General features: G+C 43.1%; 1 pseudogene; it reads right to left on the minus strand.

Moving 5' to 3' along the window:
- Positions 1-320: 320 nt before the first annotated feature.
- On the minus strand, positions 321-25,005 carry LOC124613287 (annotated as a pseudogene).
- Between the last annotated feature and the right edge of the window lie 1,236 nt (positions 25,006-26,241).

The following is a 26,241-nucleotide window of genomic DNA, read 5'->3' on the forward strand; positions in this document are numbered from 1 at the left end:
TGCGATGTAGTAGTACTTCTTTCCACCAGTTCGTCTGTTCTCAGTATTACAACCTACCAGTTGCCGAGGTGTTCCTAAATGAGGGTACCAGGAACTGAGACTGAGAACGAAAACACAGTCGACATATGAATGATAAGAAATCAAATAATTATTCCTCTCGAAATTTCTGTGATTATGATGAAACCGGCCGTCCCCCGTCGATTATACTACTGGTGACACAAATGTGTCTCCTGGAGAGCTTGTGCTACTCGGACAGATGTATTTACCCGTCGAAAGGTGACGAATGTGGCCCGTTACATCAGAGCAGGACTGAGGGAGGTTTACGACCCTAATTCGCGCCGCTTCGCCTCGGACAGGGAAAGCGTGGACGCGAAGCGGTACCCCCGCCAACCGGCTGTGAGGTGTCCACAGTAAAGACAGTGTAAACGGGAGGCCGGGCGCGGGCGGGCCCGAGTGGCAGTGAGAGCAACAAGTGCGCGGCCGTAACGAGGCGCGTCGCCATGGCGACGGCCTGAGGGACCCGTCGTTACCCGGCTCCTAACGAGGCGGTGGCAGCCCCCACCCTCTGTCCAGGTGCGGTGCGCTGCCGCCGCGCTCACATCCCGCTGCCCTTGTCCGAGTGCACCTCCACCCTGGCGCTCGTACTGCACACTAAAAGGTAACGCACGCCCATAAAGATAAGTTATCATCGTCATTTAAGTTCTCAGTAAAACATATACTGCACTTTAAACTCAGCGGGTCAGAAGGCAACATGTAATTGCACGGAAAAGAAAATGTAAGCTACTCACTCCGGAAATACACCGTGGTGGCAAAAGTCATGGGACACTCCTAATATCGTGTTGGACCTCCTTTTGAGCGGCATCGTGCAGCTGATCGACGTGGCATGGACTCAACAAATCGTTGGAAGTCCCCTGGAGAAATATTGAGCCATGCAGCCGTCCATAATTACGAAAAAGTTGGCGGTGGAGAATTTATGGCCCATAAATGTTGCCGGCCGGGGTGGCAAAGCGGTTCTAGGCGCTTCAGTCCGGAACCGCGCGGCTGCTACGGTCGCAGGTTCGAATCCTCCCTCGGGCATGTATGTGTGTGATGTCCTTAGTTAGGTTTAAGTAGTTCTACGTTCTAGGGGGCTGATGACCTCAGATGTTAAGTACCATAGTTGTCAGAGCCATTTGAACTACACTCCTGGAAATGGAAAAAAGAACACATTGACACCGGTGTGTCAGACCCACCATACTTGCTCCGGACACTGCGAGAGGGCTGTACAAGCAATGATCACACGCACGGCACAGCGGACACACCAGGAACCGCGGTGTTGGCCGTCGAATGGCGCTAGCTGCGCAGCATTTGTGCACCGCCGCCGTCAGTGTCAGCCAGTTTGCCGTGGCATACGGAGCTCCATCGCAGTCTTTAACACTGGTAGCATGCCTCGACAGCGTGGACGTGAACCGTATGTGCAGTTGACGGACTTTGAGCGAGGGCGTATAGTGGGCATGCGGGAGGCCGGGTGGACGTACCACCGAATTGCTCAACACGTGGGGCGTGAGGTCTCCACAGTACATCGATGTTGTCGCCAGTGGTCGGCGGAAGGTGCACGTGCCCGTCGACCTGGGACCGGACCGCAGCGACGCACGGATGCACGCCAAGACCGTAGGATCCTTCGCAGTGCCGTAGGGGACCGCACCGCCACTTCCCAGCAAATTAGGGACACTGTTGCTCCTGGGGTATCGGCGAGGACCATTCGCAACCGTCTCCATGAAGCTGGGCTACGGTCCCGCACACCGTTAGGCCGTCTTCCGCTCACGCCCCAACATCGTGCAGCCCGCCTCCAGTGGTGTCGCGACAGGCGTGAATGGAGGGACGAATGGAGACGTGTCGTCTTCAGCGATGAGAGTCGCTTCTGCCTTGGTGCCAATGATGGTCGTATGCGTGTTTGGCGCCGTGCAGGTGAGCGCCACAATCAGGACTGCATACGACCGAGGCACACAGGGCCAACACCCGGCATCATGGTGTGGGGAGCGATCTCCTACACTGGCCGTACACCACTGGTGATCGTCGAGGGGACACTGAATAGTGCACGGTACATCCAAACCGTCATCGAACCCATCGTTCTACCATTCCTAGACCGGCAACTTGCTGTTCCAACAGGACAATGCACGTCCGCATGTATCCCGTGCCACCCAACGTGCTCTAGAAGGTGTAAGTCAACTACCCTGGCCAGCAAGATCTCCGGATCTGTCCCCCATTGAGCATGTTTGGGACTGGATGAAGCGTCGTCTCACGCGGTCTGCACGTCCAGCACGAACGCTGGTCCAACTGAGGCGCCAGGTGGAAATGGCATGGCAAGCCGTTCCACAGGACTACATCCAGCATCTCTATGATCGTCTCCATGGGAGAATAGCAGCCTGCATTGCTGCGAAAGGTGGATATACACTGTACTAGTGCCGACATTGTGCATGCTCTGTTGCCTGTGTCTATGTGCCTGTGGTTCTGTCAGTGTGATCATGTGATGTATCTGACCCCAGGAATGTGTCAATAAAGTTTCCCCTTCCTGGGACAATGAATTCACGGTGTTCTTATTTCAATTTCCAGGAGTGTATTTGAACCATAAATGTTCGATGAGATTCATAGTCGAGCGATGTGGGTGGCTAAATAATTCGCTCGAATTGTCCAGAATGTTCTCCAAACCTGTTGAAAACAATTGTGTCCCGGCGACATGTCATCGTTATTTAGGAACATGAAGTCCGCAAATAGCTACGAATGGTCTCCTTGATATCCTCTTTTTTTCGTAGGGGGATCGAGAAACAATGATCACTGGGCATCAGTGTATAGTAGCGTGATGAAGTGTGAGTTGGAGGAGAAGGTGAGGAGCAACAGGTGAAATGAAATTCGGAGAGGTTGGGGGGGGGGGGGGGGGGGTTGGGGGGGGGAGAGTGGTATGGGCGGCGATGAAGAATGGAAAAGCCTTCTTTTCTTTTTCATGTAATTTCATCAATTATTTTATACAGAATCTGGTTTCCAATGATTATTTGGTCATTGACCAACTCTATATTTTGTGTTAATTCTTTTGTGTATGTGGAAATTTTCTTGGAAAGGGAGGTGGTGTCTGTCTTTACCGATTCTTATTATATTGATAACTTTTTCAATATTGCTTGGTCAATAGCGTTCTTGTTTTAGATGATCTGGAAATGTTGAATGATTTGTACCGTATTTAAATTCTCTAACGTGTTCTTTATATCTTGCATCGAATGTCCTGCCAGTCAAAAATGGCTCTGAGCACTATGGGACTTACAGCTGAGGTCACCAGTCCCCCAGAACTTAGAACTACTTAAACCTAACTAACCTAAGCACATCACACACATCCATGCCCGAGGCAGGATTCGAACCTGCGACCGTAGTGGTTGCGTGGTTCCAGACTAAAGCGCCTGGAGCCGCTCGGCAACACCGGTCTCCTGACAGTCATTCCAATGACAATCTCTGCAACTGAGCTGATAGATACCAGATTTTTGGCATCTGCCTGGTTTCCATTTCAGTTTTGGGATGTGCTTTTGTACTGAATTGTGTGTTTTGTAAGCAAAGTTTATGTCTTGTTTTTTTTTTAAATATATTACCTACTTTATGTGTCAAGTCGTTGTGGTATGTCATTGTACGCCATTTTATGTTGTAGTGCAGGTTATATGTGTTTGTGTGTTTGGTTGGTTTTTTCATTATTTGTCTCTTTATATTTCTGTTTAGTTTGTCTAACATTGTTTCTTTGTGTCCATTGTTAATGCTATCTGTTGTATAAAAGCTAGCTCTTTACGGTAATCAGAAGTGTCTAGGGGAACCCTGTTCAGTCTGTTTAACATGTATCTAATTGCTACCTGTTTGTGATTCTGGAGGTGGTTTGAGGTTGCATTTAAGACAGTGTCACTTGTTGTGGGTTTTCTGTATACGTAAAATGTGTATTTGTTATTGTCTTTTCGTATGGTTATCTCTAGAAAGCTGAGTGAGGTTTCTAGTTCTTCTTCTTTGTGAACTTTTAAGTTTTGTGTACAGTATTTATGTCTTTGTGCTCCTTTTTATCTGTTGTGAAGCCACCGTAAAACTGTATCACAAGTCAGTACTGAGAATATTCCGCATCCGTTGTCGAAATGTGTGATTTATTTATCACATTACTTTTCGAGTCTACATTATCACATTATCAATTCATTATATTAACTTTAAGAACCTGATAATAGGAAGATCTAGTCCCGAAACAACTTGCGATAATTCAATCACACATTTTGACAACGGGTGCGGTATATATTCTCAGTACTAATTCCTGTTCAGTTTCCACTGCGCTTTCATGCAACCCCAGGAGATAGGACTTACAATGATTAAATACAGCAACCAGCCACTTTTTTGCACAGTTTTATTTGTGTCATTAGTTATCTTCAATTGGCGCAATACTTCTCTATCTTCATTCATACAGCCTTTTTGTGCACTTCATTCTGAACGTTGGAGGTGCCTTGTGAAAGTAATATATCCCCGAATAAAGAATGTGATACGCCGGTCGGAGGTAGGGGAATATCCTAAAGTGTCTTGATACAAACAATGCTGTAGAAAAAGTGGCTGCCTGTTGCATTTCTTCAAGGAACTCTGTCCGAAGAAAGGAAGCTCAAACACTTTAACACTGGATTAATTAATGCCAGCAGGAAATACGAATGTCCGTTGGAGTGAGGTCTGCTTTGCACTGGCGTTGGGTCACGACGTACCCTTGCGATCGAGCGATGACTCTGTTACGCACCATTGTTCCGTTACCTCAAAATACTCAGTTTAGGGTCCTCTGCGACTGTATACTTTAACCTTAAAAATTTCGGAGAACAGAGAAATTACAGAAGAGAAAAGTCTCAGCCAATCCGCAAACCGAACACTGAAGTGATGGTAAATATGCAAAAAACACCAAACAAACAATTGTAAACAAACGTACCAGAGAAGGATGCCCTGTATGACGGGCGTCATTTAACTTTCATACTGATGCCATCATTCATTGCGTATGACTTATAATAAAGAACTGCCAAGTAGAAGTTCAAGTAATTATAAAGAAATGAAAAAGTAATTTACAAAAGTCAGTCCACAAACTGTTAACTAGTAGCAAAAACTAATAATTTTGAGATTTCCGTAAAACAAACTGAGATACAAGCATTCTCTGCGACATAGATGATAACAGGAAAAATCTTACTAGGAGAGAAACCTACGTAAATCAATAATGTTTTTCAATACTCGTTTATAGTTTACGGAAAGACAAAATTAAGTTATTCTCTATTTTATGTGGCACAGTGAAAAGAATTTTAGATGGCAATGCCGGCTGTGAAGCTAAGATATATTTTACAAAACCTCAGTCTCCAAGGAAATAAGACTTAAATTTGATGTAAAGAGTACACTGGAACAAAATGAAGTACATCAGGTAAAACGCATATATCATTTTGAAGTAATGGCCAGTAGTAGATATCCCAAAATAAGATACAATTACAAAGGCATAAGGCAGATAGGTTAGCAATACTGCCAGACGATGTAGAGGTAGCGCAATACCGGTTAAAAATACTGCACTGAAACAGACATGAGGAAAATCAGGATTACCAATACCCTTCGAAAAAACAGATGTAGTGACAAACAACAAAACTAAACGAACAGAATTAAACAGGAAATATGTAAATGTCATAGCAGTCTGTGACGACGCAGTTAACACTTCCTAATGTCATACAAAGAACTCACATGAGTTCTTGAGGAGCACGATCTGTCCTGAAGCTCCTCATCTGAGAACATTGGCCGCACTACACGTGTCAACGGGGTGCACAGATATGTTTATCTCTATCACACTGTTGAAGTAATTTAATTCACCAGGTCTAGCTGGAGCAACAAAATTAGTAAAAGTCCTTCAGTGAAAACATGTGCTCTGTTCTTTCTCTTTGTGTACACACACTTGCTAGAAAGTATGTCCTAGTATACAGTTCCAGAAATAAACAAACGAAAATAAGCAAATCCTTTTCCACTTACAACTCTCTCTCTCTCTCTCTCTCTCTCTCTCTCTCTCTCTCTTCTCTCTCTCTCTCTCTTTCTACTAGGTTTCAACTCAGACTTGATACTAAAAGATCAGCACTTTCCATCATTTCATAAACAGTTTTTAAAAAGACAGCCTACTTAACAGCTTTCAATGGTCGTTCAGATCCTATGCAGGCCATCACTTTGCACTCTGAAAGTTCGCCCTTATGACTGCTCAGCACTGCACATGGAATTTATACCCTGCAAAATAAAGACTTAGTTTTCAATCAAAAACCGGAAGTTCCCTAGATGCCATCCATGAACGACCAAAAACTTATACCGATGACACATCTTCTCCAAAAAACTGCTACAACTCATTCATAATGAGGCTGTTAAGACGTCGGTGCTACCCGACCTTCTGTGACAAGGGCAGCGCATCCCGACCCGAGCATAGAGTTCCTCTCCCAGTACCAAAGCGTGGGAAATATCTCTCCCCTGACTGGGCGAAAAACACAGCAGGTAATCACCTTCGTATTTCGTTTCACATGACCCGATACTCTTTCACTTTGAACCAATCCCTTTTCGGAAGTTATTTTAAACAAAATCTCATAACAACCCATTCCAGAAAAGGAAAAAATAATACTACGGTTAATCATCTTAAGGAAAACACCGAAAACAGATATTATTTTCTCCCTTCTTTTTGGCTCAAGCAATGGCAGTACAATCAGATTCCCACAATGATTCAGCCTTAGTATGTAATTCATAATCACAACGATTCCTACTTCCCATCCGTGTCACATTCATTCCCTTATTCACTCAGAGAGCATGATAGACGAAAATAATAATATCGAACGCACTGAAAAGGTAATTCCTTTTTGGAAAACGAGAACATGCATAATTTACACTGTTAAACAAAATATTGTTTGGTCAGCTATTTTGGTCACTGATTACTGGGTTTAAGTCATCAAAATGGTTCAAATGGCTCTGAGCACTATGGGACTTAACATCTGTGGTCATCAATCCCCTAGAACTTAGAACTACTTAAACCTAACTAACCTAAGGACATCACACACATCCATGCCCGAGGCAGGATTCGAACCTGCGACCGTAGCAGTCGCGCGGTTCCGGACTGCGCGCCTAGAACCGCTAGACCACCGCGGCCGGCCTTTAAGTCATCATTTAACTTACTTACAAAAACATCTTAAAGTGCCTCAGTGTTGAATGTAATGAAAATATATAAATTTTGGTTTTTAGGTAATTTTTAATATTTCCAAAACGACTTCAAATTTGAAACAGACTCGTAAAAAAGTTAATATTGTCGTTTTGGAAGGCTCATGTCGGTTGGTGTACGGTGAATGCCTTCATTAATTCCCAGGATGGTGTGTATTTTAGACGATGTGCAAAGCATATGAGCGGGAATAGGAGCACATCCAGCAGACGGCAGGCTCGCGAGCGTGGGAAAACTTTCGGCAGAGCAACACAGCCACTGACACAAATCCAGCCTAACAGAGAGGAAAAAGCTGCAATTATAGCCAGATAACGAAAGCTGAACTTTTCACTTAACAATAGCTGTTTACAGTAAAAAATCGTTCGCTGTAAATGCAAAAATTCATCACAACGCAGTAATTTGGACGGAATGTACGCATGCAACCGAAACGGTGATTTTATTATAAGTAAAGAACGTGAAGAAATTAGGAAATAGGGAAGGGAGATTGTTGTTGTTGTTGTGGTCTTCAGTCTAGAGACTGGTTTGATGCAGCTCTCCATGCTACTGTATCCTGTGCAAGCTTCTTCATCCCCCAGTACCTACTGCAATCTACATCCTTCTGAATCTGCTTAGTGTATTGATCTCTTGGTCTCCCTCTACGATTTTTACCCTCCACGCTGCCCTCCAATGCTAAATTTGTGATTCCTTGATGCCTCAGAACATGTCCTACCAACCGATCCCTTCTTCTAGTCAAGTTGTGCCACAAATTTCTCTTCTCCCCAATCCTATTCAATACCTTCTCATTAGTTATGTGATCTACCCATCTAATCTTCAGCATTCTTCTGTAGCACTGCATTTCGAAAGCGTCTATTCTCTTCTTGTCTAAACTATTTATCATCCACGTTTCATAAATACTTTCAGAAACGACTTCCTGACACTTAAGCCTATACTCGATGTTAATAAATTTCTCTTCTTCAGAAATGCTTTCCTTGCCATTGCCATTTTACATCCTCTCTACTTCGTCCATCATCAGTTATTTTGCTCCCCAAATAGCAAAACTCATTTACTATTTTAAGCGTCTCATTTCCTAATCAAATTCCCTCAGCATCACACGATTTAATTCGACCACATTCCTTTATCCTCGTTTTGCTTTTGCTGATGTTCATCTTATACTCTCCTTTCAAGACACTGTCCATTCCGTTCAGCTTCTCTTCCAGGTCCTTTGCTGTCTGTGACAGACTCACAATGTCATCGGCGAACCTCAAAGTTTTTATTTCTTCTCCATGGATTTTAATTCCTACTCCGAATTTTTCTTTTGTTTCCTTTACTGCTTGCTCTATATACAGATTGAATAACATCGGGGATAGGCTACAACTCTGTCTCACTCCCTTCCCAATAACTGCTTCCCTCTCATGTCCCTCGACTCTTATAACTGCCATCTGGTTTCTGTACAAATTGTAAATAGACTTTTGCTCCCTGTATTTTACCCCTGCCACCTTCAGAATTTGAAAGAGGGTATTCCATTGTGAGGCAGATATTAGGAAATAGAAGACACATTTAAATTAAGAAGTAACACAGTAGCATACAGTCACGTAGAAAAAAATTATAGATGGAGCTAGGAAAAAATTGGTTTTGTATGTGCACTTACAAAAAATGAGTACTAGCAGACGTACAAGAAATATTTTAAAGCGCGTTTCAAAAATAAAAAAGGAAACCTAACTGGATTTAGGAGCATGAAACTCCAGAACAAATTAACATAATTAGGCCAGAATTTTGACATAGCGCAAGATAGGGAAAGCAAATGAGAAGTTGGGAGTTAAGTTCCTAAGAGACAAAGAAGAAAATGGACAGCAAAAGAGAGGAAAAAACTGAGTAGATGGAGTATTTGGAGAAAGCGTATAGCTAACCTGGTGACATGAACGTGTCTCTTAGCTGTCCTTTACGAAAGAAGGAGAAGATAGCCATCGAGAAGCATGGTAGAGCAAGACCACAGAAATGATGGAAACCAATTCTGAGATGAAGGCGCAACAGCTGTAACTAGACTAATCGTTGATATTCGTGTTGATGGTGATCATGAAGCTCTTAAAAGAAGAACGAATACTCCGTGTGGAAAGGCAACATTGCCGAGTATATTGATATCAGTTTTTTTGGAGGCACTGTCTTTTCGTTAGCCTGAAGTCAGAAGTTACTTCCACGTACACGCTGACAGTCTCGACACTAGTGAACGACTGACGGTATTACCCTGGAGACGAACCGCTGGCTGGTGCACAAGTTGGTCCTCCGCTGTGAGCGCCGTTTGTGTGCGGGCGCCGCAGGGAAGCAGGAAGTTGGCTCACTTTGCCGGCAAGCCGCCCCTGTCTGTCTGGAGCCGCGGCCCGTAATTAAGAAGACGGGGCGCGCTTTGAAGAAGCATTCCTTTGTGCGGCGTGCCCTCCCGTGGAACCTCCGACCTCCCGCGGCCCGCTGCTGTTTTCTGCAGAGTTGGCACAGAGCAGACGGCCATTTTCACCTCCACTTCGTCACTTCCGTAATTACGCACGCTACGCTTCCTATTTAAAGCAGCGCACCGCCTACAGAACTGGCAATACACGACGGAAGAATGTCTACGTTTGTTGATGAACTTCCATTTGCCGTTACGTGGTGAGATACAATTACTTCTACATCTACATACATACTCCACAATCCACCATACGGTGCGAGCCGGAGGGTACGTCGTACCACAACTAGCATCTTCTCTCCCTGTTCCACTCCCAAACAGAACGAGGGAAAAATGACTGCCTATATGCCTCTGTACGACCCCTAATCTCTCTTATCTTTGTGGTCCTTCCGCGAAATATAAGTTGCCGGCAGTAAAATTGTACTGCAGTCAGCCTCAAATGCTGGTTCTCTAAATTTTCTCAGTAGCGATTCTCGAAAAGAACGCCTCCTTTCCTCCAGAGACTCCCACCCGAGTTCCCGAAGCATTTCCGTAACACTCGCGTGATGATCAAACCTACCAGTAACAAATCTAGCACCCCGCCTCTGAATTGCTTCTATGTCCTCCCTTGATCCGACCTGATAGGGATCCCAAACGCTCAAGCAGTACTCAAGAATATGTCGTATTAGTGTTTTATAAGCGATTTCCTTTACAGATGAACCACATCTTCCCAAAATTCTACCAATGAACCGAAGACGACAATCCGCCTTCCCCACAACTGCCATTACATGCTTCTCCCACTTCATATCGCTCTGCAATGTTACGCCCAAATATTTATTCGACGTGACTGTGTCAAGCGCTACACTACTAATGGAGTATTCAAACATTACGGGCTTCTTTTTCCTATTCATCTACATTAATTTACATTTATCTATATTTAGAGGTCGCTGCCATTCTTTACACCAATCACAAATCCTGTCCAAGTTATCTTGTATCCTTCTACAGTCACTCAACGACGACACCTTCCCGTACATCACAGCATCGCCAGCAAACAGCCGCACATTGCTATCCACCCTATCCAAAATATCATTTATCTAGATAGAAAACAACAGCGGACCTACCACACTTCCCTGGGGCACTCCAGATGATACCCTCACCTCCGACGAACACTCACCATCGAGAACAACGTACTGGGTTCTATTACTGAAGAAGTCTTCGAGCCACTCACATATTTGGGAACCAATCCCATATGCTCGTACCTTAGTTAGGAGTCTGCAGTGGGGCACCGACTCAAACGCTTTCCGGAAGTCAAGGAATATGGCATCCGTCTGATACCCTTCACCCATGGTTCGCAAGATATCATGTGAAAAAAGGGCGAGCTGCGTTTCGCAGGAGCGATGCAATGGACGGCAACTTCTCTGTCTCAAGGAAATTCATTATATTCGAATATGTTCGAGAATCCTACAGCAAACCGATGTTAAGGATATTGGTCTGTAATTTTGAGGATCGGTCCTTCTACCCTTCTTATATACAGGCGTCACCTGCGCTTTTCTCCAGTCGCTCGGGACTTTACGTTGGGCAAGAGATTCGAGATAAATGCAAGCTAAGTAAGGAGCCAATGCAGTACTCTCTGTAAAACCGAATTGGAATCCCATCAGGACCTGCCGATTTATTTATTTTCAACCCATTCAGCTGCTTCACTTCGCAGTGTTTCCCTGTGGCATTCAGGAGGTGCCACAGCCAAAATAAAACGGCCCTGCAAAATATTTCGTGCACTTTAATCCTTTAACGACCAACGTGTCGTACGTGTCCCACGATAGGCTTTCAGAGAACCAATTGGAATTCGTTGCTTCTCATTGCTGCGTATCAGTGTCTTACTGGTAAAGGGAACCCTACTAATTGTCTGCAGAATTATTACAGTTACAAATTGCACCTGTATGTTGTGCTGTCCTCAGGTTTCACAGTATCGTCACATAGAATTAGTTCGCACATGCAGATTTTTTTTTTTTTTTTTTTTTTGTTATCAGTCTACTGACTGGTTTGATGCGGCCCGCCACGAATTCCTTTCCTGTGCTAACCTCTTCATCTCCGAGTAGCACTTGCAACCTACGTCCTCAATTATTTGCTTGACGTATTCCAATCTCTGTCTTACTCTACAGTTTTTGCCCTCTACAGCTCCCTCTAGTACCATGGAAGTCATTCCCTCATGTCTTAACAGATGTCCTATCATCCTGTCCCTTCTCCTTATCAGTGTTTTCCACATATTCCTTTCCTCTCCGATTCTGTGTAGAACCTCCTCATTCCTTACCTTATCAGTCCACCTAATTTTCAACATTCGTCTATAGCACCACATCTAAAATGCTTCGATTCTCTTCTGTTCCGGTTTTCCCACAGTCCATGTTTCACTACCATACAATGCTGTACTCCAGACGTACATCCTCAGAAATTTCTTCCTCAAATTAAGGCCGGTATTTGATATTAGTAGACTTCTCTTGGCCAGAAATGCCTTTTTTGCCATAGTGAGTCTGCTTTTGATGTACTCCTTGCTCCGTCCGTCATTGGTTATTTTACTGCCTAGGTAGCAGAATTCCTTAACTTCATTGACTTCGTGACCATCAATCCTGATGTTAAGTTTCTCGCTGTTCTCCTTTCTACTACTTCTCATTACCTTCGTCTTTCTCCGATTTACTCTCAAACCATACTGTGTACTCATTAGACTGTTCATTCCGTTCAGCAGATCATTTAATTCTTCTTCACTTTCACTCAGGATAGCAATGTCATCAGCGAATCGTATCATTGATATTCTTTCACCTTGTATTTTAATTCCACTCCTGAACCTTTCTTTTATTTCCATCATTGCTTCCTCGATGTACAGATTGAACAGTAGGGGCGAAAGGCTACAGCCTTGTCTTACACCCTTCTTAATACGAGCACTTCGTTCTTGACCATCCACTCTTATTATTCCCTCTTGGTTGTTGTACATATTGTATATGACCCGTCTCTCCCTATAGCTTACCCCTACATTTTTCAGAATCTCGAACAGCTTGCACCATTTTATATTGTCGAACGCTTTTTCCAGGTCGACAAATCCTATGAAAGTGTCTTGATTTTTCTTTAGCCTTGCTTCCATTATTAGCCGTAACGTCAGAATTGCCTCTCTCGTTCCTTTACTTTTCCTAAAGCCAAACTGATCGTCACCTAGCGCATTCTCAATTTTCTTTTCCATTCTTCTGTATATTATTCTTGTAAGCAGCTTCGATCCATGAGCTGTTAAGCTGATTGTGCGATAATTCTCGCACTTGTCAGCTCTTGCCGTCTTCGGAATTTTGTGGATGATGCTTTTCCGAAAGTCAGATGGTATATCGCCAGACTCATATATTCTACACACCAACGTGAATAGTCGTTTTGTTGCCACTTCCCCCAATGATTTTAGAAATTCTGATGGAATGTTATCTATCCCTTCTGCCTTATTTGACCGTAAGTCCTCCAAAGCTCTTTTAAATTCCGATTCTAATACTGGATCCCCTATGTCTTCTAAATCGATTCCTGTTTCTTCTTCTATCACATCAGACAAATCTTCACCCTCATAGAGGCTTTCAATGTATTCTTTCCACCTATCTGCTCTCTCCTCTGCATTTAACAGTGGAATTCCCGTTGCACTCTTAATGTTACCACCGTTGCTTTTAATGTCACCAAAGGTTGTTTTGACTTTCCTGTATGCTGAGTCTGTCCTTCCGACAATCATATCATTTTCGATGCCTTCACATTTTTCCTGCAGCCATTTCGTCTTAGCTTCCCTGCACTTCCTATTTATTTCATTTCTCAGCGACTCGTATTTCTGTATTCCTGATTTTCCCGGAACATGTTTGTACTTCCTCCTTTCATCAATCAACTGAAGTATTTCTTCTGTTACTCATGGTTTCTTCGCAGCTACCTTCTTTGTACCTATGTTTTTCTTCCCTACTTCTGTAATGGCCCTTTTTAGAGATGTCCATTCCTCTTCAACTGTACTGCCTACTGCGCTATTCCTTATTGCTGTATCTATAGCGTTAGCGAACTTCAAACGTATCTCGTCATTCCTTAGTACTTCCGTATCCCACTTCTTTGCGTATTGATTCTTCCTGACTAATGTCTTGAACTTCAGCCTACTCTTCACCACTACTATATTGTGATCTGAGTCTGTATCTGCTCCTGGGTACGCCTTACAATACAGTATCTGATTTCGGAATCTCTGTCTGACCATGATGTAATCTAATTGAAATCTTCCCGTATCTCCCGGCCTTTTCCATGTATACCTCCTCCTCTTGTCATTCTTGAACAGGATATTCGCTATTACTAGCTGAAACTTGTTACAGAACTCAACTAGTTTTTCTCCTCTTTCATTCCTTGTGCCAAGCCCATATTCTCCTGTAACCTTTTCTTCTACTCCTTCCCCTAGAACTGCATTCCAGTCGCCCATGAGAGATTTTCGTCCCCCTTTACATACTGCATTACCCTTTCAATATCCTCATACTTTCTCTATCTGTTCATCTTCAGCTTGCGACGTCGGCATGTGTACCTGAACTATCGTTGTCGGTGTTGGTCTGCTGTCGATTCTGATTAGAACAACCCGGTCACTGAACTGTTCACAGTAACACACCCTCTGTCCTACCTTCCTATTCATAACGAATCCTACACCTGTTATACCATTTTCTGCTGCTGTTAATATGACCCGATACTCATCTGACCATAAATCCTTGTCATCCTTCCGCTTCACTTCACTGACCCCTACTATATCTAGAGTGAGCCTTTGCATTTCCCTTTTGAGATTTTCTAGTTTCCCTACCACGTTCAAGCTTCTGACATTTGACGCCCCGACTCGTAGAACGTTATTCTTTCGTTGATTATTCAATCTTTTTCTCATGGTAACCCCCCCCCCCTTGGCAGTCCCCTCCCGGAGATCCGAATGGGGGACTATTCCGGAATCTTTTGCCAATGGAGAGATCATCATGACACTTCAATTACAGGCCACATTTCCTGTGGATACACATTACGTGTCTTTAATGCAGTGGTTTCCATTGCCTTCTGCATCCTCATGTCGTTGATCATTGCTTATTCTTCCGCCTTTAGGGGTAATTTCCCACCCCTAGGACAAGAGAGTGCCCTGAACCTCTATCCACTCCTCCGCCCTCTTTGACAAGGCCGTTGGTAGAATGAGGCTGACTTCTTATGCCGGAAGTCTTCGGCCGCCAATGCTGATTATTTATCAAAATTTAGGCAGTGGCGGGGATCGAACCCGGGACCGAAGACGTTTTTCATTATGAATCAAAGACGCTACCCCTTGACCACGGGTATAGTCTGCAGATGGGCAAACCAGATCCGCAGAGCAGGCTATCTTCGCACCTTCCCGGACACATCGCGTGAGTGACTCGAGTCGACGAATTGACGCTGCCACATCACGAACGAAGCTCTTATTGAGCACCTGTAATGTGAGTTACAAACTTGGAGAGATGGTTTATCCACTGATGTGTGTCGGTTTTCAGAATGTCTTGCAGTATCTGTGAAGTCGTCGTCTGACACACTGGAGATACTATCCCCAACCACTTTGGAAAACGAAACGACGGGGGGAAGTATTCTTTTCACATTGTTACTTCTGACATTAATTAAAATAACCACACATTAATGTTTCCGAAACAAAATTGGCAGTCAAAGAGTTCAGGTAGGCAACAAGCCTTACTCCATCCCCACCGCGGGCAGCTTACACTATCCTCACTGCGGGCAGATGATCTAAGGTGGGTTACCTATCTTAAGGTACATGAGGTATTTTGCAGGGCAGTTTCCTTTTGTCCACCCTGCACTACCGTAGCGATAACTTCACATACGGAAGCAGTGTATATCGTAGTATAATAGAAATTATTTTGATCACGAAGACTCAGTCGCATTTATGTAATTCTGCTGGGTATGCTCCAGTAAAACAAATTTACTGTGGGAACCAAACTAAAGCAAACACTAGTCACAGGCTAGATCCTTGGCGTCGCTGCTGCCTATAAGACAGTACAAGGACCGATGTGGGATCGCGTGACATTCGATGAGCATGTGACCAGTCTCTCCAGCAGATGACTCGTGATAATGCTGATGCTTTTTTCTTGAAACAGCTGTTCATTTGGCCTCATAAGGGCTCGGTGGAGCCCGTTCCACATTCCAACCTTGAAAAATGTCAGCAACTACAGGGACCGAGCGAGGTGGTGAAGCGGTTAGCACACTGGACTGGTATTCGGGAGGAAGGCACTTCAAACCCGCGTCCGGCCACATTGATTTTGGTTTTCCGTGATTTCCATAAATCGCTTCCGGAAAATTCCCGGACTTTTCCTTTGATAGGGCACGGTCGACTTCCTACCTCATCCTTCACTAATCCGATGGCAACGATGACCTCGCTGTTTGGTCCCCTCCCTCAGATCAACCAACCAATCCCTCCTGTGCCAACCTCTTCATACCAGAGTAGAGAGAATACGTACCGGGAATTCAACCCTGTTGCTTTTGTATCAAAGGCGGGGACGCTAAACACGCGGTTACATTTTTAAATATATTTTCGAGTACTTTATTAATGATTATTTTCCAAATTCGTAGCACTGAATCTTCTTCTTTATCTGATACTCCAACAACTGAACTAGTCTTCCTCAGGTTCTTGTTCTTGACAAAGTCTGAATGACCACTTGCAAAGTGAGACTCCAGTGAGTAATCTGTGTCTTTTGGAGATTCCACCTTAACAGTTAAGCTCAGAAGATTGACAACCTGCTTGCGAACACGTACGTGTCACTGCCTATCAGAACTTTTGCGTGATTTATTGATTTAGCAATAACTAATACGAAAACCTGCATCCGTAAACTTCTCTCTAAGAAGTCTTCAACGTTCTAACGCGAAACATTAGCTTGATACGATCTTCATCCAGTTCTCCAATTCGTACCAAAGTTCTCTACAATGCATTACCTTCAAAAAAGCGACGATGATCTTCCTCCTCCAGCGTCAGCATTCTCTAGCAGCCTTCGTAATTTGGTCAATGTGTACTTCAAACACCAAACTTTTCGCAGCGTAAGCCATATTCACCAACGATCTTTAATTCTTGGTCAAGACGATCCTATTCATACGCATGCCTCGCTATGACACAGGTCTTCCTAAAGACCGGGGATATGCGCCCGTTAATTAAGCAGGCACTAGCCTACGGCAGCTTGAGACATAAAAACTAAATACAGCTTCGGACGATCACCCACCTGCTCACTTGAACGCTACAGAGGCGGTCCACTAATATTCAGCACTGGACGTTGATCCGTTAACAGAGATCCAAATGTGACACATTTCCCTATCCCTTCATACTCCATTAGCATCATCATAATCAATACTCCTGGTATCATGTATAGTTTCTTTTCCATATTCTGCTCATGGACCGCCGCTATCATTTTTCGCCTCTACTCCTCCTTCCTGAACTAAGTGAGTTGTTCCTGGTACGATGCGTTGGAGTCTGCATATTCATCTACATTCATACTCTCCGAGCCAGTAGGAAGTGCATGACGGAGGGTATTTTCTATTGTATTAGTTCTTAGGGCTTCTTCCCTTTCCATTCTCATATGAAGCCCGGAAAGAATGATTGCTTACACACCTCTGTGCACTCTGTAGTAAGTCCAACCTTACTGATTCTTATGGGAGCGATACGTATATGGTTTTAAATTCCAAGAAATTGGTTCAAATGTCTCTGTGCACTATTGGGCTTAACATCTGAGGTCATCAGTCCCCTAGAACTTAGATCTACTTAACCATAACTAACCTAAGAACATCACACACTTCCACGCCCGATGCAGGATTCGAACCTGCGACCTTAGCGGTCGCTCGGTTCCAGGCTGAAGGACTTAGAACAGCTCGGCCACACCGGCTGGCAAATTCACAGAAACTTGGTCCTTTAAAATTTCTAAGAGGCTGTTGACCGGGTAGTTTGCATTCAGCGGAATTTGACATTTCAGTTTCTTTAGTATCTCCGTGACGCTCCCCCATGAATCAAACAAAACTGTGACCATTCCTGCTGTCCTTCTTCATACACGTTCAATATCTCCTTTCGTCCTATGTGGTACAGCACTCACACGCTTCCGCATTATTCTAGGACGGGTCTCACAAGTACTCTTCTTTTTACACTCAGTGCATTTTCCCAGTATCCTACCGATAATCCAAATTCTGCCACATGCTTTATCTATGACGGAGCCTATCTGATAGCCCAGTTCACATCCCGACAAACTGTTACAACCAGGCACTTGTATGAGTTAACCGATTCCAGCTGTGAGTCATTGATATGTACCTCACCTAGGTTTTAAAATGTTTGCTTTTCCTTTCGTGCATTTGTTCGCGTTAGAAGGGAACCTTCATCTAGTACAGTAAAGTAAATACAGTACTTTATAACTCGTCCTGTATTTCATGCTGTCATCCATCCCACGGATTCTCAACGGACAAACATCAACTTCACTCAAGAAAATAATGATCCTACCGACAAGTATTTGACATTTATAGTGACCTTTTGGGACAGAGCCGAAGATGTTTTCTCTTCTAACGAGCATACAGCGTGCAGTAAAGCGTAAAGCATTCTACCACTAGCATAACCTTCGATATAATCAGAAACTTAGAGGAATATTACGTATTGTTGTTTTTTATTGTTTAGGCGATGTTGTGGTACAATGTCGATTGTTGTTATTGTTGTGGTCTTCAGTCCTGAGACTGGTTTGATGCAGTTCTCCATGATACTCTATCCTGTGCAAGCTTCTTCGTCTCCCAGTACCTACTGCAGCCTACATCCTTCTGAATCTGCTTAGTGTATTCATCTCTTTGTCTCCCTCTACGATTTTTACCCTCCACGCTGCCCTCCAGTACTAAATTGGTGATCCCTTGATGCCTCAGAACATGTCCTACCAACCGATCCCTTCTTCTTGTCAAGTTGTGCCACAAACTCCTCCCCAATTCTATTCAATACATCCTCATTAGTTATGTGATCTACTCATCTAATCTTCAGCATTCTTCTCTAGCACCACATTTCGAAATCTTCTATTCTCTTCTTGTCCAAACTATTTACCGCCCATGTTTCACTTCCGTACATGGCTACACTCCATACAAATACTTTCAGAAACGACTTCCTGACACTTAAATCAATACACGATGTTAACAAATTTCTCTTCTTCAGAAACGCTTTCCTTGCCATTGCCAGTCTACATTTTATATCCTCTCTACTTCGACCACCATCAGTTATTTTGCTCCCCAAATAGCAAAACCCGTTTACTACTTTAAGTGTCTCATTTCCTAATCTAATTCCCTCAGCATCACCCGAGTTAATTCGACTACATTCCATTATCCTCGTTTTGCTTTTTTTGATGTTTATCTTATACCCTCCTTTCAAGACACTATCCATTCCGTTCAACTGCTCTTCCAAGTCGTTTGCTGTCTCTGACAGAATTACAATGTCATCAGCGAACCTCAAAGCTTTTATTTCTTCTCCATGGATTTTAATACCTACTCCGAATTTTTCTTTTCTTTTGTTTCCTTTACTGCTTGCTCAATGTCGATTACCTTTCTGAAATCGAAGAACACACACTTTCTTTACGCCTTTCCGCCTGAAGTTTGCCATACCGTGTGGAAAAAAGAAATGCAAGCTGAGTTTCACAAGAAAGTATTATCCTGAAAAATATTTGTGTGGAGTACACTTCTCTATGGAAGTAAAACGTGCACGATAAACAGAAGGGACAAGAAGAAAATACAGGCTTTTGAAATATGGTGCTGCAGGAGTATACTTTGAATAATATCTGTAAGTTAAGCAACTTACGAAGAGATGCTCAGTCGAATCGGAGAGATAAGAGCTTTATGGTACGACTTGACTAAATCAAGGGATACGTCGATAGACCATAGCCCGTGTTGTCAAAGAGTAGTTAATCCAGTAACGTAAGGAAGGGTGGGGGAGCGAGAGTGTAGATAGTGATAAAGCTTTCAATACAGTGGGGAAGTTCAAATGCACGTAGGCTACATTAGTTACGTAGAAATGAAGAAAACTGCTCAGGCTGGACTTTCATGTAGAGCTGTATCACATTCTTATTGCGGACCCTCACCACCGCCACAACAACAACAACAACAACAACATGTTAACATTTTTTGTGACCGACTGTTAGGCGAATTACTTGTAGGTTAATTCCTGAAGGTCTCCTGTGAGTCAATGGCCCATAATATTAACGGAATTCCTAGAAATCTGAGATACTCAAAATTTTCTAGAATCTTCAACATATCTATAGATGCGTGAAATATATATCGTCGCTAAGACAATTTTGAATGTCATCCTCATCGTAGATGCGCATGTACTAATTTTAACAGACGACAAAAATATTGTGCTCTCATGCTTGAAACCTACGGGCTTTGACAGTAACATTCTTTTTCCCTCTACAATTAATATCGTTTTCCCGAACCAGTTAAAATTATTATATCATTCCGAATAATGACGAAAACAAAGACGTCATCCGTTTAGGTGTTGTGGAAAATACAATAGCCTTACTCGTAAGTAAATAATGCCCCCAAATTTCTTACATGAAAGGCCTAAAGCTTTTTAAGTTAAACTTTATTAACATTCTATATCTTTATTCTTCACGTCTACATTTTTATTTCTCAGTTTCGTCATCTTTGTGACGAACACATTTGTCACAACAAGAGATCAGGTTGTTGATATCGTCGCTGTCCAATGTTTGACGTTATTGACGTAGCCACCTCACCTTTACATCGACAGCCTTAACACTACCTAAGCAAAGTCCTCGAAGGTGCTCTTTAAGTTTTGGGAAGAGACGAAAAATCGGATGGAAGTAAGTCGGGACCGATGGAGGATGGTCGATGACAGGTGTCGGATTGTTACAAATCTCGCAGCGCTCGTGTCTGCTCTGGCATTCTGATGCTGAAAGAGAGGGTGTTCAATGTGTGGTCAAATTGTAAACTCGATTACAGCGCTCTGTTCCTCACGCGTCCACATAGTTAAGTTACACAAGGCCATTTTTTCACGCTACAATTCGGAGCCATCTACAATAAGAGGGTTGAAACTTTCATCTGCAAAGTGGGAAAGTCAACCGAGTAATATGCATGACATTCGGAAGGAATTAGTTATGTGTACGTTCCCGTATTACATTACATGTGCATATTTCATTGTACTTTATTTATTTATTAATTTGCTTCTGTTGTAGATTCAGGTTGGCATAAATACAAAGTGAACCATAACTCTAACTAAAATTATGAACAAAATGTCCTGCTTCGTTGACTGACTCTAATCTCGAATGATTTTAATTTAACAAATACCCTGAATTCCTAATACAATAACACTCGCGGACATAAAGTTTGCTTTATAAGCTTCTGGACTGGTCAATGGCTTGATGGTAGAATGTTTTCTAATGTGTCAGTTCATGAGCTCAGCAGCACCATGCCTAATTCCCACGGCGTGTCCTAATTTCCACACGCTTCAGCAGCTGCAGATGTTCAGGAAGTTTGCGGCCTTAACTGCAAAAATTATTCTCCACAGTGAGCACCAGTGGTATATTAAAGCTGATGTTGTGTACGTAGATTCATGCACTGATGTCGTACGGGAAAATACGTTGAAACAAATGACGTCAGACACATGACACATTTTTTAAGCAAATGGCTCATTAGGACCGTATAGGGCCTTAATTCATGGTAATGGATTTTCTTACAATACATTACAGAACGTCGGGATTGACAATGAAATCTGCGCCATCCATCCAATGGCCCTAACCAGTGGTATGGTCTTCATTATGTTGCGCCCGTAACGTGAGGAACTGCACAAAAATGGTGCTGCGATCCTCACTATACTCGTTAAATTGGTTTCTACGAGAGTTAACCGAGCGAGGTGGCGCAGTGGTTAGACACTGGCCTCGCATTCGGGAGGACGACGGTTCAATCCCGCGTCCGGCCATCCTGATTTAGGTTTTCCGTGATTTCCCTAAATCACTCCAGGCAAATGCCGGGATGGTTCCTCTGAAAGGGCACGGCCGACTTCCTTCCACATCCTTCCCTACACCGATGAGACAGATGACCACGCAGTCTGGTCTCCTTGCCCAAACAACCAACTAACCAACCAACCAACGAGAGTTAAGATTAGTTAATGTTACAAGCACGACTTAAAAATCAGATCGAAGGCTTTTTTACTGGACAAAAAATATTTCTGTTGCATAAAGGAAGACTATCATCCTGCTCAATTACGATCTTTGTCACTAAAATGTCTTCAGAAGCGTAAGAAGTAGACACAAAAGTTTAACTATCAGCTCGACTAAATACAGGTACGTCACTAATTTATTGTTTATTTCCTAGCACATGTCTTTTTCAGTCTTGATACACATTGATGTCGCTTCACCAAAGTGCTAGAGTACTTCTACGGGAACCAAAAAATGGCACACCTCAGTGTCAAAATGGAATGTCCTCCAGTAAGTTGTTTTCTGAAGCGGAGGAAAACAATTTATTTGTCCGTCTTGGTCCCTTTTTTTCTATTTTTAAAACAATTATTCTACATATACTCTATGGACAAGTCCATATAAGAACTTACAAGACAGAGTGAGCGGAATTTTAAATGTGATGTTGACGATTGCTGTGGTCTAAATGTGTTAAGAGGTGTAGTCTTTTTTTAAAAACAAAATAAAAGCAGTCAAGGAGGACACAATTATATGCATTAACGCCAATGCTTACGGACGGTTGCTTCAAATGGCTCTGAGTACTATGCGACTTAACTTCTGAGGTCATCAGTCGCCTAGAACTTAGAACAAATTAAACCTAACTAACCTAAGGACATCACACACATCCATGCCCGAGGCAGGATTCGAACCTGCGACCGTAGCGGTCGCTCGGTTCCAGACTGTAGTGCCTAGAACCGCTCGGCCACGCCGGCCGGCGGTTATGGACGCTTAAAACAATTTTATGTAATTTATAGACATCAGCGGAAACGTTTCAGCTGTGACAAACTAATCGGGACGGCTAAATAAGTGACCATGGTTGGCTAAAAAGAGCAGCAATGGTTCGGCTGCCAGCGAGAACGAAGTACAGAGCTATACTCTATTGTTATCAATGGACTGCGATATTTTTTCTGGTCTATTGGCATGCTACGGTACTGTGGCGGCGGGATTTCGTCCTGTAGCAGGGCTTTATTTTCTGGAGGTGATGATTAAAACCAGAAAGATGCTAAGGAAGTAAGTAAACTTTTTATTATTTCTAGTGAATCGCCATAACTGTCACAACATTAAACATGTCCTTTCAACATGTATGCATGTTCAAAGGAACTTTGCATCGTAATTAGAATAACACAGACGCTGTAATATCGTACTTCCCTCTATGAGACAGGACGATCACTGCCTTCATGGTAAAATGTTTGCAGCTGCCTATCTGCATCTACATATATACTCCGCTAGCCACCAAGCGGTGTGTGGCGTAGGGCAATACTCGCGCCAAACTAATATTCCCCCTTCCCCCCCCCCCCCCCCCTCTGTTCCAAACGGATCGCGAGAGGGAAAAACGACTGTCCGAACGCCTCAGTACGAGCTCTAATTTCCCTTACCTTTTAATGGTAATCATTGCGCGATTTGAAAGTTGGTGGTAATAATATCTGCTCTACACCCTCGGCGAAGATCGAATTTTGGAATTTAGTGAGGAGACTTTTCCGTTTAGCCCGTCGTCTATCTGCAAGTGTGTCCCACTTCAAACTATCTATGAGATTTGTAACGTTCTCGCAATGGCTAAATGTACCAGTCACGAATCTTGCCGCTCTTCTTTGGACCTTCTCAATCTCATAATCAGAACCAACTGGTAAGGATCCTATACAGACGAACCATGATCGTACTGAAGCATGCACCTCTTCGTCCTGAGGAAATCGACGACCACGGATATCCTTATTCAGGACTCCAAAAACCCACAAGTTGCCAAGGTTGTTCCGACGACGCTGCAAAAGTTTTCTTGGGAAGTCCTTCCACCCATAGAGGCCCGACCTCTCCCAAAGCGATTGCTATATTTTTTTTTAAAATGTCTCGTCCTTATTTGATTGCCCCTTATATGTGACTACGCCTCCTACTTGAAAGTGATAAAATGTGTTGGGTTTATAATTTTTCAGCTGATGAATCTATCTTTATTTACGTTTTCCGCGATCTTCTCAAATTCTTCCAGGCGAATATTACAAGCGTTCCTTCTGCGAGAGTTTGTCGCTCAGTTTCCCATATTCTCGACCATTATTAACTGCTGCAAAATTAATTTATATCTTGTGTTCTATGCGTATTACTATTACTAGTTGACCAGTGCAAATAATTCAAACTCTGTCCTGATCGCCGGCCGGAGTGGCAAAGCGGTTAAAGGCGCTACAGTCTGGAACCGCGGGACCGCTACGGTCGCAGGTTCGAATCCTGCCTCGGGCATGGATGTGTGTGATGTCCTTAGGTTAGTTAGGCTTAAGTAGTTCTAAGTCCTAGGGGACTGATGACCTTAGAAGTTAAGTCCCATAGTGCTCAGAGCCATTTTAACCATTTTTTTTTCTGTCCTGATCAGTCACCGACAGTATTATACTCGTAATAATGGAAAAATAATAGGGAAATGCAAGTAATAAAAGTTGTTATATTTTGGACAAAAGTTGCACATAATAGTCTCATTGTAAAAATCAATATCAGGTAGAGTATAATCTAATGTTTTATGAATTTGATCAACTGTGCATAAGATTTGTGTGTATCAAGCACCGCGAGGCAACTCCTGCGGGATGTTGCAGACTTCCTACCACATGATACAGTCAGCCATGTTCTTTAAAAAAAAAGATGGACCACTACCAGGAACACCAACCGAGTTAAACTGAACTGAAGCAAATGCCGAATCATTGTTAAATCGTCAAGCTAGTTCTTCGTGCAGTCATTATTCTATTATGGGAGGTATTGAAGCTGTTCACCAACTCTTAACAAAGTTAACCTTTCCCTCGTGGCAACAAATGACAACTGAATTTTCACTGAACTCCCCTGCAAACAACCTTGCAGAGCAACATACGCAAATGTAGTCCATGTTACTAGTACTGTGTGTTTGCACTTCATTAGCTCTAGGGAAGAGATAGAAAAATAATATGGTTTTGTGAATTTTATGTAGTCTTCTTGCACTGATGTTTTGATGGAGGTAACATAGTTAAGTTGTCTTCCACTGATTGTTGCCGTTGGGCACTGAATTGGTTTTGTCTGCAATTGCACTGAAGTCGAAATTGTCTTTGTTCGTCTCTTTGTCTGTCACTTCTCATTCTGCGGCCTGCGAAACGTTCCAGTGGTGTTGAACGCCCTCTGGTTGGAGGTCTCACTTTCGGTCTGCTTGTTGTGCCCTGCGCCATCGTGGGAAACTGAAGTACAGAAGAAATTAGCAGTATACAAAGCCTGCATAAGGAAAGTAAACAACTCCAACCGCTGTTGTATAAAATAATAAAATGACATTGTCAATAGATGGCGCCTTCTGAATACTTTGCATCGATATGTATGACTGTAATCGCGCGATAGATTATTCTTGTCATTACTCGTGAAAGAAATCTTGAAAATGAAGTCTCAATCATTAATTTTTGTTTAGCAATACAGGAGATATGGCGTACCGACAAAAAACACCTTTGATAAATAAAATAATAACATTATTATTGCTATAGTTCATCTATTACTCCTTTTTTTGTTGTGTGGTGACATGGTATCGTTAATACAAAGGCCACTGAAATTCGGTATCAGGCTTTTCATTCCACATTAATAGCTCTCTACGAATTTCAGTTACTCGCTTGTTACAACTGCCGGTATGAACTACAAACTCACGTGATAGTGCTGGAACATTCCGCGACCATCGTCTCTGGAAGAGATAACAATTAATTCCGCTGCGGTTAGGGTCGCTGCATTCCTGTGGAGCGTCAGGCGTCCGATAGCAATCGGAGTGTTTGCTCAGCTGTCCGGACCTACTTTAAAGGTCATCGCCAGTATTGATCTCTAGTCTGCGCAACATCAACGGCCTTCTTCGTAACATGCTAACCACTCCAGCATATATATTAAAATACACATTTCTTACTTAACGAAAAGCGAGTCGCTTTTTCAGTTACGATTATCGACCCGAAACCATTAAATTACACCAATACTTCATTAGATAGTTGCGGTAGTAGCTCACTGTGACGTCCCATTTAAAGGAACTTCTAAGGCAGATGATCCGATCCGCAGCATATGGTGGCAGTATACGTGGCAAGGGTTACAGTTCTCTCACTCGGAATGCATTGGTGTCCCTAGATCAACAGCCACATTGTTCTCTTATGGCGGACCTCATTTCTGGCTTGCAGCAGAGCATATGTCAGTGAGACAAATTCAGTTTTAAGCTGCCTGTTTCTGAACTTAATCTGAGATAACACAGCCTGCTGAAATTTGCCCTGATTAATACCCCCTTTTTAAATCTATGAATATTGACCCATGAAAATACTAGTACAACAGAACCTGATCAAATTTTTGGAATAATTGGACACAGACAAACTCAATTCACTTTAATGTTTAAGTTTTCTAATCAAATACTTACCATTTGACCTTGCAGTAGTTTAATATGTCCCACCGTG

This window comes from Schistocerca americana, chromosome 4 (assembly GCF_021461395.2).
Source record: "Schistocerca americana isolate TAMUIC-IGC-003095 chromosome 4, iqSchAmer2.1, whole genome shotgun sequence".
NCBI lineage: Eukaryota > Metazoa > Arthropoda > Insecta > Orthoptera > Acrididae > Schistocerca > Schistocerca americana.